Source organism: Chiloscyllium plagiosum, chromosome 39 (assembly GCF_004010195.1).
Source record: "Chiloscyllium plagiosum isolate BGI_BamShark_2017 chromosome 39, ASM401019v2, whole genome shotgun sequence".
In the NCBI taxonomy this organism is placed as follows: domain Eukaryota; kingdom Metazoa; phylum Chordata; class Chondrichthyes; order Orectolobiformes; family Hemiscylliidae; genus Chiloscyllium; species Chiloscyllium plagiosum.
The window spans coordinates 18,651,386-18,667,450 of NC_057748.1; the positions used below are offsets into that span (position 1 = coordinate 18,651,386).

General features: G+C 40.8%; 1 protein-coding gene across 1 annotated transcript in view; it reads right to left on the reverse strand.

Moving 5' to 3' along the window:
- The window catches only part of LOC122542304 (ankyrin repeat and fibronectin type-III domain-containing protein 1-like), a 134,135-nt gene extending 119,619 nt beyond the window's left edge, over positions 1 to 14,516 (reverse strand). Inside the window, exon 1 of the mRNA XM_043679914.1 lies at positions 14,428 to 14,516. The gene's annotated coding sequence lies outside the window, so the exon portion shown is untranslated. The remainder of the gene's footprint in view (positions 1 to 14,427) is intronic.
- Positions 14,517 to 16,065: the final 1,549 nt, after the last annotated feature.

The following is a 16,065-nucleotide window of genomic DNA, read 5'->3' on the forward strand; positions in this document are numbered from 1 at the left end:
TGTGGCTACTTAGGATAGCTGGTCGTGTCGTTTCGTGGCTAGTTGATGTTCATGTATGCGGATTGTTAGCTGCCTTCCTGTCTTCAACCGGAAGCGGCAGGGACAGACCACTATAAACACCGGAGGAAACATCAAAGAAGCGCTTCGCAGGAGGCTCCCAAGCACTAATGATGTCGCCCAGCCAGTGGACGAAACGTTTGCAAAATCTTCCAGCTCGGCGAACAGAACCACAACAATGATGAGTCTAATGGTGCCCCACTGCAATGTAACACTTCTGTGATCCTGTGAATTGCCCTGGAGAAGGTGGCGATGAACTGGCTTCTTCAACTAATGTCAGTCCTAAAGGGAGTCTGAGGTGAAACAACTTTAACTGAGTGGTGGAATGTAACGGTTGTGAAGTAAAGAGTCCTTCTGAATCTGGAGCTTTACCAATATGTATGACAGAGTAATAACAGTAACCTGAGTGATCCAATCCAAATTTTTGACAGTGGGAGAATACCAACAATATCTTGCATTTGTATAACAACTTTAATGTTGTGAAATTAATGTTTCAACAGAGAGAGGTAGTGATGGGAAGAGTTTATGGAGAGAATTCCAAGGTTAAGGGCCTAGACAGCTGAAGGCATTACCAGTCATGGTTGAATGTTTATAAGTAAATGCCCAAGAGGGTAGAATTGGAGGAGCCACAGATATTGCGGAAGTTTGCAGAAATGGAGGAGATTACAGAAACAAGGATGACATGGAAATATTTAAAAATAATAATGCACATTTTAAAAATCAGCAAACCTATCATGCTTGAAGTATTCAGAATGAAACCAACACACTTTTACATTAAAATAGTACCTATTTGATTTTAACTGCTTTGTGTTTTTTTTCTTTCTTAGTAACAGGTTGGGGAATTTATGATGCTTCCTGTAGAGACAGGTTTTGTTCTAATTCCAGGCTGAATGTGTGAAGCATTTTCCACACTCAATGTTCCAAGTCTGCAGGTGCTGTTGTATGAAAGCCAATATCACTGGCAGCATCTCAATCAATCTGCTTACAGAAATCTGCTGCCAAGAAGTAGCTAGCTGTAATTTAGCAGCCGCATAAATCTCTGTATAAACATATTTTATATTCCCTTAAACGAATCCAAAGGGCATTAGTTTATTTGAGATTTAAAGAGTTCTCCACAATGGGCTTTTTACTTAAGAATTTGAATCAAGAGGGGTCTGGACAAAGTAGATGGAATATGTCTGTTCTTTCTGGACTAAGAATGAGTGGGTGCAGATTTAAGGGAGTTGGTAAAAGAAACAATGGTAACATGAAGGAAAGCATCTTCATACAGCAAGTGGTTAGGATCTCGACTGCACTGTCTGAAATGGAGGCAGCTTCAAATTAGGAATTTAAGAGAGAACTGCAATGTTTTCTGAAAAAGAAAAATATATAAGGCTGTTGTGCCAGACATTTTATTACAGTAAAGATGACTTTTAGTGCTAAAATGTATTTGAATGTTCTAATGGCAGAGATAGATCCTACAAGGAAGGATTAAATGGCTTCTTTAAGTCCTTGATGTTTCTGAATAAAAAGGAAGGGGTAAATCATCTGGGCCTTCTGCTTTAGATTGCTTCCCAGTGACTCCCACTGGGGAGAGCATCTGTGTGCACATTGTGTTAGAATGTGGTCACCCTATGCACCACCCTATGCAATGTTTCAATACAAACTGCCAACTTGCCTTGGACATATTTATTGAAGCATAAATAATTAGGATACAGGAGAAGGTCATTCAATTCATTGTGACTGTGCTACCTGAACAAGTATTGCCGATTTAATCTGACTTTGTGGCTCTTGGTATTTAGTCCTACAGTTTACAGTGCCTAGGTCAGAAGTCAGATGACAGCAGGGGCAACACTATGAAAGCTTGTGATTTCAAATAAACCTGTTGGATTAGAACCTGGTGTCATCTGACTTCTGACCTTGTCCACCCCAGTCCAACACTGCCACCTCCACACCATACTATTGTTTCAGGCATTGACTTCCAGGTCCTCCTTCCTCTCAGAGTAAAAATGGTTCTCCTCAACTTCCCATTCCTCTTAAAAATCACACAACAGCAGGTTTTAGTTCAACAGGTTTACTTAGAAGCTGAAAATGTGTTGCTGGAAAAGCGCAGCAGGTCAGGCAGCATCCAAGGGACAGGAGAATCGACGTTTCGGGCATAAGCCCTTCTTCAGGAATGAGGAAAACTTAGAAGTACAGCTTTCAGATTGCTGCTCCTTCATCAGGTAGCACTAGTTACCTGACGAAGGAGCAGTGCTACAAAAGCTTGTACTTCCAAATAAAGCTGTTGGACTATAAACTGCTGTTGTGTGATTTTTAACTTTGTCCACCCCAGTCCAACACAGGCACTTCTACATTTTCCTTTAATCTGTCAACCAATTACTTTAAATTTATTGCCCCTAAATAATTGCCCTTTTTGACCTTGGTTACACCCGTCATAATATTCTACACATCAGTTATACCTCCTCTCTGTTGCAAAGAAAACTATCCACTCTTTGCACATTGCTAACTTTTTTCTGTCCTATAAGATCCTTGTAAATCTCCTTCATATCTGCTCTAATGTGATCATATCCTCTCCTGTAATTATGGTGGCCTGGGCTTTACACAATATTTTAGCTGTAACTGGTGTTTCATACATTTCTTTCATAATTTCTTATAGGTTATGCCTTGGCTAACAAACGAAAGTATTCCATATGTCTTCTTAATTATCTTACCAACCTAGCCTACTACCTTTAGGCCTTTTTAGATACATACTCCAAGATTCATCTGTTTTTTTTACACTCATCATTATCTTCCCATTTGTTGTATACTCTCTGGCCTTGTCTGTTCTCTCCATTGACACAATAATAAGGCGTGGCAACTGATGATTTGCAACCATCCTGCTAAACTACCCATGTTAGCTCCCATAGATAAATATGAGAATGGATTATATAGTATTGAAAAATTCAACAAAATTTTATTACAGTTCCTGTATCTACATATGTACACTACAATGATGGGTAATTGTGTGTCAGGGCTCAATCTAAGCAATTCAGATACACTGTAGCACACCTCCCTGAGCATATCATGCTGTAGGAGGATAGAACTTGGTAAGATGGAGACCGAGAGCATTATACCATTAGGTCACGTGCCATATGGTAATGACATTCTAAGCAACATTCCCTAGAAGCTGTGTGGCTTGTGCACATGCAGCTGCTCCAAGGGTCTGCACATAGTGACTCGCATGCTGATGCCGTTTGCAGCTATGACTTCCAGTTCAGGAAATTACTGCCACAAACTGACCTTGGAGGCCCACACAGAAATAACAATAATTAGCGGGAACAGTAGTCATGAGCGTGTCTTTACTCATGTTTACTAATGGCTCACTAATTCCTTCATGGAAGGAAATCTGCCATCCCCACCTGGTTTGGCCTACATGTGTGATTCTAGGTCCACAGCAATGTGGCTAACTCTCAAAGTCTCTCTGAAATGGCCTAACAAGCCAATCAGTTGCATCACTAGCACCTTCTGAAGAGCAACTAGGGATGAACAATAAATGCTGGTGTAGTGATTGGAACCTGGGCCAAGTAGATCTCATTGACCATGAGATCCTTGACTGGGGTTGTTAAGCTGGGTCTATCAGGGAGCCCTGGCTGATGGATATAGACAAGCAATTCAGAAGGTTTCCTCAGTCAAGGGACTGGCTTTGAGCTGACTGGTCAGAGCCTGTGTACTGTTCACATGCAAATGAAGGGTGATTTACTGATGGGATACCGGCCTTGGTGCAGTGATTTCAGCTGGCCAGCCAGTATTTGCTTTAATACATAACAGAAGACCCCACCTCCCCCATCAATACTTACTTCACATTTCTTTCAATTGAATTTAATTTGCCAACTTTCTACCCACCATACCAGTCCATTGATAATCGCCTGCAACGTACAGCTTTCTTTCTCACTATCAAACACATGGCCAACTTTGCACCATTTTCAAGTTGTTTAATTATGACTTCTAGATTTAAGTTTAAATCATGTATATGCGTTAAAAGCAGAGGATCCATATCGAGTCTGTCAGAAACTCAGTAAAAATAGGACTTCAGTTTTGGATAACCATTACCCTTGAGATTTTATCACATAAGCATCTGTTTCTAACCAGCTGGCCTCAAATCCTGCCTTCGGTCACCTGGTAATTCCCTGCCTTCCTGTCCTAATCGGAAAATAGCCTTTATCTGACTGGTTGTCAGTCAAATACCATTCTCTGATCTCATATGGTTTTGATTATTTGAAATAAAGAAACAAGTTGAAAGAAATACATCATTTTCTTTTTATCTCAATGATTACTTTTCTCCCATGGCACTGTTTGCAGATTAATCTTCTTTATTTTATATGGCTCAGGGGGATTGATGGTTATTTTTCACATTTTTAGCCATTTAATTTCACCTGAATTAAACCTGGACAAAGTACTTGGGGTATAAAAGGAAATGTATAGCTCCTTCCTCCCTGAAACCAGACTTAACTTCAAAAATATAGACCAGAATTAGGTTTAATTCATACAGTAAAGCTTACGTATCTATGTGGTACTGACCACATATAAGCATAACACAGAACAGGTTCCTGTTCCTGATTTCACATTAGTAACGGTTAAATGTATGTGCTCTTGCAAATTGTGTTAACCAACATTGCTTCAGCTGTTTCTTACATAGCCCCCAGCCTTCAGCTCAGGGACAGCACGTAGGCAATGGAGCCTATAGAAACATGCTCTTCAAAGCTGCAACTCATTGTAATTCGTTTTGAAGCCTCAACAGGAATAGTGCAAAAGGTTTGCTGGTTATGAGACACCATAACCTGCAAAATAGAACTGCCGTTACGCTGGTGCACTCCTTTTCTTCCAGCATGAAATACTCATAGATCCTCAGCTCACAGGTCTTCACTGGGTCCTAGTCTGAGAATGTCTCAATTTTAAAATGCTCAGTCATGTGTTCAACTGCCTCCTTAGACTCAGTCCTACCTTTCTGATTCTGACATTTTCTAACCCAGAACATGTTAAAACAGGATCGCTGTACCACCTAAGCAAAGATTAGCGTACCCATGAACCTTTATGGTGGAGCAGTGCTGGCAGCAAAGTAGCACTATGGATTCTATAATTCTTGATCTTACTGTGCTCTTAACAAATATTCACAAGTAATGCTGATGTAAGAAAACATTTATTCCATTTGTGAAACACTTTATTCTGGTTTCATTTTGCCAAGAGGTTGCAGGAGACAGCAAGATTGCTAAACATTGTATCACTTCTATGACAATTACCAAAACACCCAGTCAGATTTAATCCAGATTACAGGATCCACAGTAACATTCACCAACAAATGTAACATGGACCTACGACTGGCACAGTTACAGGGAGATTGTTAGAGAGCACGGTCATGGCACACAGTGATAGCACATATTGTTTTTGTTTCCTTGCAACCCTGCTCCACCAAACATGTATTTTGTTTATGAAAGCACACATACCATATTTCAATTGATTCCCTATTGCCTTTCTGAACGCTTTTACACCATAAAAGAGAACTGAATAAATATATGAGAAGAAAATATTTTCAGTGGCACGGGGCAAAAGCTAGCTGTTCTCACAGGGTGGGGCAAGCTATTCTCAAGGGGAGGTGGCACAGTCAGAATGGGTTGAATGTCTTCCTTCTGTGCTGTCCCAGTCTGTGAGCAACATAACTTAACCAACCTCTTGGAGGACTCTTGTGTTGGTAAAGCTGTACTTTAAATCCATCTTTAGTTTCCAAGAAGCTCCAGGGATTGGCCAGGAGTCTCCAGGAATTAAGGATCTGCAGAAAAGTGATCTGTGCAACAGTGGAGAAAAATCACAATTTCACAAATTCTTTTTTGCTCTTTTCAAATGATCCTTATGTACTAGAGTGGATTTGTTGTCTGTAATCTCTGGACTATAATCTAATTGAGGTGTTTAAGATGGTTAAATAATCTGACAGTGTTGTTCGAGAGAAACCATTCCTTCTATTATGAAGTTGCGTACTTCAAATATTAGTTTATAATAACATTAACTGGATAATATATATAATACATATTGAACTTTTGAAAATTGCCACTTTACGAAAGAAAAGGCAGTTAATACAACAGCAACAATGTGTCTACAAGGTAGAGGGGTTCTGATTAAAGACATCTCGTCTAGTTTCAGAGAGTGGTCACTTCACGCGGTTTATAGGTGGAATTAGGCTACTTAATGTTAAACCCAGAGAGAGACAGAGAGAATCTGAAATGACTTGTTGGAGGAGCAATAGCCCTTTGCTCCTTTTTCTTTTTCTCTGCAACGTTCCCCATCAAAGTGATGAGCTGAAAACTCGCTTGAAATCATCTTCACCATTCTTGCAGAGTTTGTACAGAAGATTTCATCATTATATTGCTCACCTCAGGTCAGAAGATTCAGTAAACCACAACTTTTCCAGGGAAGATGTCCCAGTACCAACAGTCTGTGTGCATGCAAAGTAACTTTGGTTATCGAGCACCTTTTAGGACAATCCGTGAATAAACTTTCCCCAGTTTAACTGTCATTTGACAAAGTACTTTTCAAATAAGACTTGGTAGAATTTTTGAAATTTTGTTTTTTCTCTGTTTTTTTCTTTATTCATTTTGTGGGATGTGGACGTCGCTGGCAGGTCAACATTTATTACCAGCCCCTAGTTACCCTTGAGATGGTGGTGGTAAGCTGCCTTCTTGAACAGCTGCAGTCCACCTTCTGTAGGTTGACCCAAAATGCTATTAAGGAGGGAATTCCAGGATTTGGACTCAGTGACAGTGAAGGAAAAGTGATATATTTCAAAGTCAGGATATTAAGTGGCTTGGAGGAGAACTTGAAGGTGGTGGTGTTCTCATATATCTGTTGTCCTTGTCCTTCTAGATGGAAGTGGTCGTAGGTTTGGAGGTGCTGTCTGAGGATCTTTGGTGAATTTCTGCAGTGCATCTTGTAGGTAGTACACACTGCTGCCACTGAGCGTCGAAGGCGGAGGAAGTGGATGCTTGTGGATATGGTGCCAATCAGGCGGACTGCTTTGTCCTGGATGTTGTTGAGCTTCTCGAGTGTTGTTGGGGCTGCACTCATCCAGACAAGTGGCAAGTTTTCCATCACACTCCCAACTTGTGCCTTGTAGAAGGCAGACAGGCTTTCAGGAGTTAGAAGGTGAGTTATTCACCGCAGTACTGCAAGCCTCCGACCTGCTAATGTAGCCACTAATGTGATGAGTCCAGTTGAGATTCTGATCAATGATAACTATTAGAATAGTTGATAGTGGGGGATTCAGTGATGGTAACAAGGGACAGTGGTTAGATTGTCTCTTACTAGTGATGGTCATAGCCTGGCGAATGCTACTTTGCACTTTTCAGCCCAACCCTGGATATTGACCAGATCCTGTTGCATTTGGACATGGACTGCTTCAGTGTCTGAGGAATCATGAATGGTGGTGAACATTGTGCAATCATTGGCGAACATCCCCACTTCTGACCTTATGATGGAGGGAAGGTCATTGATGAAGCAGCTGAAGATAATTGGGCCTAGGACACTACCCTGAGGAACTCCTGCAGAAATGCCCTGGAGCTGAGATGACTGACCTCCAACAACCATGATCATAGTCCTATGTGTCAAATATGACTCTAACCACTGGAGAGTTTGTCCCCGATACTCCTTGATTCCAGTTTTGCTAGGGGTGCTTGATGCTGCACTTGGTAAAATGCAGCCTTGATGTCAAGGGCTGTCACTCTCACCTCACCTCTGGAATTCAGCTCTTTTGTCCATATTTGGACCAAGGCTGTAATGAGGTAAGGAGCTGAGTGGCCACGGTGGGACACAAATTGGACATCACTGATCAAGTTATTGTTGAGCAGATGCTGCTTGATAGCACTGTTGATGACATCTCTCATTACTTTACTGATGATTGACAGTAGACTAGCAGTGCAGTAATTGGCTAGGTTAGATTTGTCCTGCTTTTAATCTACAGGACACACTTGGGCAATTTTCCACATTGTCACGTAGATGCCAGCGTTATAACTGTAGTGGAACACTTGGCCAGGGGAGCAGCAGGTTCTAGAACAGAAGTCTTCAGTACTATTGCCAGAATGTTGTCAGGGTCCGTTACCTTTGAAGTATCCAGTGCCTCTAACCGTTTCTTGATATCACGTGGAGTGAATCAAATTGGCTGGAGACAGGTATCTGTAATGTTGGGGACCACAGGAGGATGCCAAGATGGATCATCCACTCGACACTTTTGGCTGAATATTGCTGCAAAAGCTTCAGCCTTATCTTTTGCATTGATGTGTTGGGCTTTTCCAGTATTGAGGATGACTGGTTGTTTAATCATTTACCTCCATTCACGAGTGGATGTGACAGGACTGCAGAGCTTAGATCTAATTCGTTGGTTGTGGGATGGCTTAGCTCTGTCTATCACTTGTTGCTTATGCTGTTTGGCATGAAGTAGTCCTGTTTGGTGGCTTTACCAGGTCAACACCTCATCTTCAGGTATGCCTAGTGCTGCACAGGGCATGTCTTCCTGCACTGTCCATTGAACCAGAGTTGTGTGCACTTGTGTCTTTATGATGGACAGTTGCACATACTTGTATTTTCTAAACACTTTTGTCAGTAATCTTTGCATCCTTGTTTTAAATTTTGTTAGTAATAAACTAGTTATTATTTGTTAACAAGTGAAACCTGTTTAACTTGTTTCTAATATTGAACCAAATACTGTGTGATACTATATCACTATGAATACTGCTGAACTTTGTGCAATGATCAGCAAGCATCCCCACTGCTGACCTTATGATAGAGGGAAACACATTAGTAAAGCAGCTAAAGATGGTTGGGTCTGGGATAGTACTCTGAGGAATGTCTGCTTCAAAGTCCTGGGACTGAGACAACTAGCCTCTGAGAACTACAGCCATAGACCATACAGCACAGTATAGGCCTTTCAGCCCTCGATATTGTGCCGGCCTCTTATCCTACTCTAAGATCAGATTAACCTACCTACACTTCATTGTACTATCTTCCATGCGCCTATCCAAGAGTTGCTTAAATGTCCCTAATGTATCTGGCTCTACTACCACTGCTGGCAGTGCAATCCACACACCCACACACTCTAAGTAAAGAACCTACTCTGTGACATCTCCCCTAAGCTTTCTTCCAATTACTTTAAAATTATGCACCTCCCCCCAACTGACCCCGTGATAGATATTTCATGGGAAAATGTCTCTGGTTATCCACTCCATCTATGCCTCTCAACATCTTGTGTACCTCTATCAAGTTATCTCTCATCTTTCTTCACTCCAATGAGAAAAGCCTTAGCTCTCTCAACCTTTCATCATAAGACATGCCCTCCTGTCCAGGCAGCATCCTGGCAAATCTTCTCCGCGTCCTCTCCAAAGCTTCCACATCTTTCCTATAATGAGGCGATCAGAACTGAACACAATATTCTAAATGTGGTCTAACCAGTACTTTGTAGAGCTGCAGCATAATCTCTTGGCTCTTAAACTCAATCCCCCTGCTAATGAAAGCCAACACACCACACGCCTTCTTAACAACCCTATCAACCTGGGTGGCAACTTTGAGGAATCTATGGACATGGACCCCAAGATCCCTCTGTTCCTCAACACTGCTAAGCCTCTTCCCTTTAACCTTGTATTGTGCATTCAAATTTAACCTTCCAAAGTGAATGACTTCACACTTTTTCAGGTTGAACTCCATCTGTCACTTATTAGCCCAGTTCTGCATCCTGTCAATGTCTCTTGCAACCTATATCAGCCCTCCACACTATCCACAACTCCACTAACTTTCATGTCACCGGCAAACTTAATAACCCACCCTTTTACTTCCTCATCCAAGTCATTTATAAAAATCACAAACAGCAGAGGTCCCAGAACCGACCCCTGCAGAACACCACTGGTCACTGAGCTCCAGGCTTATAATTTTCCATCTACCACCAGCATGACAAGAATCTTACATAAGAAGGTACAGTTTATGGCATGTTACAAATAGATACAATTAACAATAATGTTTTAGGCATAATTACAACTACCAAAAGCCAAGTATGTCACATCTGTCTCTTTTGGGACCTCACACAAGACTGACCGTTTCTCCACCTAAAGACATTATCAGGCTGACTGGAGCTAATGCAACTTCAACATTAGCGCTTTCAGAGCCATGATTTTGTACAAAATACAGGACATCTTCTGCACAGTAGTGTTTGGCAGTTCTTCCTATAAACAGTCAAGGACAGATACAGCAGTTGTTTGTAGATTCGTATGGATGAGGTGAAATGGGTTTTTTCTCCTATTGGGCCTGCAGCATTGCTGAGTAAACCAATCTGATAGTTTTTACCTGAAGCAGTCAGCCTGGTCAGTCAGTAGTACAGCTACTGAACCACCTGGTGATGGACATTGATATTCCCCATACAGAGTACATTCTGTACCATTGTTAAGCTCAATACTTCTTCCAAGGTAGTCAACATGGCGAGTACTGATTCATCGGCCAAGAGAGAATGGTAGGTGGTAATCAGCAGGAGACTTGCTTGCTTTTGTTTAACTTGATGCCATGACAATTTATGAGATCCAGATTTAATATTGAGAAATCTCAGAGCCACTCCCTCCTGAATGTATTCCGTATTGCTGTCACCTGTAGTGGGCATGTCCTGTAAGTGACATAAGGCACATCCAGACATAGTTGTAGGGCATCTGGGACGCCAGCTGAAAGTGATGATTGTGTGAATATCTCTATGACTTACTGTTGCTTGAAGTCTCTGGTACAACTCTGCCAATTTTGCTGTTTCTATAGTGTTAATAATACTAGTGAGGGATCTATTAATTCCTCCTCCATTAATTAGTTACACTCTCCTCTTCTTTCCTTTGGCCCTGTACATATTATTATTACATCTGCGTTTTCAGTCTTTCAGGCAGTGCATTTTAGTTCACAACATGCTTACATTCCGCAGCATTTTATCACATAAATCTAGTACTTATCCACATGTTGACTGAAGCAAGGGGTGGACAGGAAGTGGAAAACAAAAGGCAGACAGAATATAGGCGGGAATGGTTTTAGTTCATGCATCACCATAGAAAGTGGAGGGAGAAGAGGGAGAGAAGAGGAACTCACATTTGAAATGTGAATAAAATCAACCAAATAAAACTCATAAATGATTATTTATGACATTAATAAATCTTTTTTTTTTCAAGCTTCTAAAATAACTTCATAATTTGGATACCCCCGTTGTGTAAGATTGCAATTGAGGTGATTTAACCTTTTCCAACTCTCAAGATGATTCCCACACATTTAATTTGGAGAGAATTTACATTTCTTTAATTTTTTGCCTGTACTCTTGGCTCTAATCACGTGTATGTTCTTTTTTACTGGCTGACTCATACCTGCTGCAAAAATACTGCTTCACAATAGGATGCTAATTCCTGCATATTGTGAATGTCTCATCAAAATGAGAAATGTTAGTGCAGGGAAATGGATCATTTTCATATTTTTCCCACCTACTCTGAATATTAAGTGCTTACTGGTCATATCTAAAATAGGCAGATGATATTAAAGCTACCTCTGTTCCAAAGTTTATACACAGCTAAAGATGACCATCTTCCTGACCAAGCCAGTGTTCACATCCTCAGACCATTTGTCCTTCTGTGAGAAACAGCTAACTAAATATCAATTATCAGTTGTACTCCAACCAAAACAATATTTTCTGTTTACAACGGACCTGAGGACAAAATCCAGCACCTTAAATCTGTTCTGTAGGTCTATTAAATCATAGTTGATTGGTATCTTAATTCCATCTACTTATCATTGTTCCACATTTCATGATACATTTGCCTCACAAAATTCTACTAATCTTACTTTTGAACTTTACAACTAACACCAGTTGCAACAATGTTTTTTAAAATGGAGAGCAGCTAGGTTTGTACTACCCTTGTATGAAGAAGCACTCCTGACAACGTTCCTAAATGGTCTAGCTGTGTTTTTAAAGCTATGCCTTCTTGTTCTGATTTTGGCCTCCAACACCACCAAAGGAAGCTGGTGATTTAACCCCCTTTAATCATCAAATACTTCAATTATATTACCTCTTAATCTTCTGTAATCAGGGATATATTCAAGTAATCTATTCTTAGCACTTATTATTCAGGTGCATCTGCAGGGCATTCTGTAAATCGTCCCAATCAAGGAATGCACTAGTCTCCTAAACAGCTGAGTTCTCATCCATACAGCCTTAGAGAGAGACAGACAGACAGAGAATATGAAAGTGAGAAGAATTATAGCCAGATCGACTGAAGGCAGCAAAATAGGCTAGAATTTTCCTTCCTAGTGGCAGTACAGACTCCCTCTGGCTGTTGATTCCATTGACAATCCTAGGTTCAACTTCTTAAACTGATTTCACAGGATGAACGAGGGCTTGTTTTTTGTGGTTGTGGGGTCAAAGCAGTGGTCACAAGAGGGATCAAGAGTTAGGCAGCTTAACTTTAGATGCCTTGGAGAAGCTAACCATGATCAAAATCATACATTGAGGGACTCTCCATTCCCCTCCAGGCATCTCTAATCCTTGGCTAAAGTGACATGAAATAATTGCTACTGCCACAGAACCATGCAGAGATTTGGCTACATATCTCCTACTGAGCTGAAAATGTGTTGCTGGAAAAGTGCAGCAGGTCAGGCAGCACCCAAGGAACAGGAGAATCGACATTTCGGGCATAGGGCTTATGCCCGAATCGTCGATTGTCCTGTTCCTTGGATGCTGCCTGACCTGCTGCGCTTTTCCAGCAACACATTTTCAGCTCTGATCTCCAGCATCTGCAGTCCTCACTTTCTCCTCCTACATATCTCCTAGCCTATCTCCATAGTTCTTCTTTATTACCCCTTATTAAAACCAGAAAGATTGCAGAGCACAGGAGGAATATTCTCTCCTTCACAGACCTTGCTCTGTGTGGGCTTGCAGTCTGCTGACAGATTTGCTTCTCACTTGAATCCAGTGTCTGATGAGAACTGGATGTAATTACATCTCCAGATGTTTTTGTGGATGACTTTACTCTTTACCATGTTGAACATCGTTTGGTGGAATGTATCAAAGAAGTTTAGATGAGAGAGGACTGTAGAGATTGGGGCACCCATGGCCAGATCAGCCGTCAGAAGGAGAACACAAGAGGAAGAAAAGGAGAAGGACCTGTAAAAGGGTTAGTCTGATTTATGTCCAGAAAGGATTAATAATCAGACCGACTCCACTGTGATCACACTATCTTGGGGCTTGGTTTTTCTCTGTACATTCCACCTAGACGATGCTAAGGAGAAATATTTTCCATTCAACTTGTATTCAACAAAGGTCTTAAGTCCAAAGTGGGGTTGCTCTCCTTGAAGTGGAAAAAGTAGGGGAGATAGATGTGTTCTAAATAATGAAGGACTTTTTATGGAGTAGAAGGAGGAAAAATACTTTCACTGGCAAATAATTTAAAACCTTTTGGTATCAACCTAAGTTAATTAGAAAATATTTAGCTGGGAGAGGACTCGACTTCTTTTTTACACAGTGAATTGTTATGATCTAGACTGTACTGCTGGAGAGTATAATGGAGGTAGATTCAATAGCAACTTTCAAAAGGGAATTGGATAAATACTGGAAAAAGGTAATTGATATCAAAAAGGCAAGGGGAGTGGGATTAATTGGATAGTTCTTTTAAAGAGTTGGCACTGAACCGAGGGCTGAATAGCTTTATCCTGCGCTGCATGGTTTCATAATTCATATAATACTGTGAACTACTGAGTCTATCATAGAATTATTAAAATAGGAACATCTGCTTTCTGTCATCACCATTTCTCTATGAAATGAATAAAAGTCACCCTCCCTCAATATCTTCCACCAGTCACTTCTAATACAACACATTGACTTCTTTTGTAGCTTTCCTAAATGTCACCACTTGACATCAGCCCCTCACTCTGTGAAGTCAGTATCTATATAACAACGGCAGGTATTTAATCTTAATTGATGAGCAATAGTACAAAGGATTTCATGTACATCCATATATTAATCATGGTCTACCAGATAATTAGGCGCATGTATAGGAAAGTGCTAGGAAAATCTGATTGTATCCTCTGACATATAGAAATAATTGTACAATGCATATTATATTACTGCTTTTCAAAAACAAAACAGAGAAGCCACTCTCTTGTTAACACCCTGCACATTCACATACCCTGAATATCTTACTGTGTCTATAGAACTGACAGCCTCTGAATCAGTATGGCAATGCACATTTTAAATTTAGTGTTGGGTGTTTGCTATTGTGCTGAAACAGCTATCATGCTCCGATATTAAAGCAAATGTTAACTTTAAACAAAAATAAAACAGAAGAAAAGACTCCATCGTGGAGAACCTACCAAATTCTGCCATTCAGAGTTACTTCCAGCAGACCAGCTTGAAATGTGGATCCTGACAGGTGAGCAGCACAGTCCTTGGTAGAAGCACAGCGTCACTGTAGTTTCCTGCTTTCAGTGAAGCGGAGGGGGTTGAGGCAGGAAGCCTGCAAGCTTATCACAAAAAGTGTAGAATTACGTGGGAGGTCACATACTAAACACTGACTAAATCAATGAACAAGCATGTTTCAGAGGAAGTTTGGTTTTAATAATAAACAATTACCTTCATCTCCGCAAGGCGAGTACAACCAATTAAGATCATTCTAAATGCAATGCATCTGGTAATGTTTATTAAATTAGATTTTTCTTTTGGCAACCCACAGAGATAGATCTGGTGAAAACATGAAGCTAAATTTTCTAGTTTCCTTCGATGTGAAATCATGGATGATGTTTTGGTAAAATGGTATTCATATTGAGTGTGATATTAATGTTTTGTAAGCTTGTGCTTTTAGGTCTTCTCCTGGTATCAGTATCATGCTGGGATATGGTCACAGTGACATGGGTCATACTCTGCCAAGAAAGCCAATTTCTTTATAAGAACTAGGCAATTTGGCCCCTTGAAATTGCTATTCCATTAAATACAATCATGGTTGATCTCATCTTGGCCTCAACTCCATTTTCCACTCGCTCCCCATGATACTTCAACCTGTTACTAATTAAAATTCTGCCTGTTTTCTCTTGAAACTTATTCAGTGTCCTGGCAACCTACACACTCTCCACAAATGGGCCATCCTTTGAGAGAAGTAATTCCTCCTCATCTCTGTATTAAATCTGCCACTCCTTAGACTAGAGCTGATTAGGGATGGTCAACATGGCTTTGTGTGTGGGAAATCATGTCTCACAAACTTGATTGAGTTTTTTGAAGAAGTAACAAAGAGGATTGCTGAGGGCAGAGCACCAGATGTGATTTATAGGGACTTCAGTAAGGCGTTCGACAAGGTTCTCCATGGGAGACTGGTTAGCAAGGTTAGGTTTCATGGAATACAGGGACAACTAGCCATGTGGATACAGAACTGTTTCAAAGGTAGAAGACAGAGGGTGGTGATGGAGGGTTGCTTTTCAGACTGGAACCCTGTGACCAGTGATGTGCCATAAGGATCGGTGCTGGGTCCACTGCTTTTTGTCATTTATATAAATGAGTTGATGTGAACATAGGAGGTATAGTTGGTAGTTTACAGATGACACCAAAATTGGCGGTGTAGTAGATAGTGAAGAAGGTTACCTCAGAGTACAACAAGGTGTTGATCAGATGGGCCAATGGGCTGAGGAGTGGCAGATGGAATTTAATTTAGAAAAATGTGAGATGCTGCATTTTGGAAAAGCAAATCTTAGCAAGATTTATACACTTCATGGTAAGGTCTTGGGGCATGTTGCTGAACAAAGAGATCTTGGGGTGCAGGTTCATAGCTCCTTGAAAGTAGAGTCGCAGGTAGATAGGATAGTGAAGGAGGCGTTTGGTATGCTTGCCTTTATTGGTCAGAGTATTGAGTACAGGAGTTGGGAGGTCATGTTGCAGCTGTACAGGACATTGGTTAGGCCACTTTTGGAATATTGTGTGCAATTCTGGTCTCCTTCCTATTGGAAGGATGTTGTGAAACTTTG